Here is a 772-nt window from a genome sequence, read left to right as displayed (position 1 = left end):
TGTAGTTTCTGATTCTTGTGTGAGACTCAAGCCTTCAAGTTTAGGTCTGCTTCTTTTTGTGAACTTTGTGTGTCTTTGTGGTTTACCTTTTGGGCATGGAAAGCTGGTTCCTCTAAGCTTCTGGTTCTCTCTTTTGATTTTATATTGGAGTGGTCAGATTGCTTTTGTCTTCAGGAGTTCCCACAGAGGCCCAGATGAGGATCAGATGCTCTCAGGCTTTCTCCTAAGGTCTGGATCCCTCCAGGAAAGATTTTGGCTTCGGGAATTTGGGGTTGGACTGGCCTGGGAGCAGGGCCCAGGAAAGACGCTGATCTAGGGCAGCTGGTGGCCATGCCACCCAGAGATGCAAAGGGATATGGGGGCAGGAAGAGGCTCCAAGGGGTCCTGGGGACTGCACTGAGGAACTGGGTTGGTCTGGATGCAAAGGATCAGGAAGAGGAAAGGTCAGCCTTGGTGTCCAGGAAAGAGGTTGGTGGGTTGTGCAGCCCAGGGAAGCAGAGAGAAATGAGGGTGGGGCCAGACCCAGAGGGCTACTAGGGACCCAAGAAGGAACTGAGTTGCTCTGGATACACAGGATCAGGAAGCAGTGGTGGTTTCCCAGGTGTCTGGGGTGCCAAGACAAGGAATGGGACAGGTCCCAGGCTAGGAGGAGAGACGGGTGAGGGAGATAGAAGGGTGAATGAGGCTGGAAGGGGGCGGGTATCGACTTACCCCGGAGAGAGGCCTTGCGGGTCATGCAGTCTCAGGGAAGCACAGGGAGGCCTATTTTATA

The sequence above is a fragment of the Nannospalax galili genome, unplaced genomic scaffold (assembly GCF_000622305.1).
Source record: "Nannospalax galili isolate Female #2095 unplaced genomic scaffold, S.galili_v1.0 scaffold77, whole genome shotgun sequence".
Classification (NCBI taxonomy): domain Eukaryota; kingdom Metazoa; phylum Chordata; class Mammalia; order Rodentia; family Spalacidae; genus Nannospalax; species Nannospalax galili.
The sequence above is the reverse complement of the archived record's forward strand: the minus strand, read 5'-3'. Positions refer to the sequence as shown.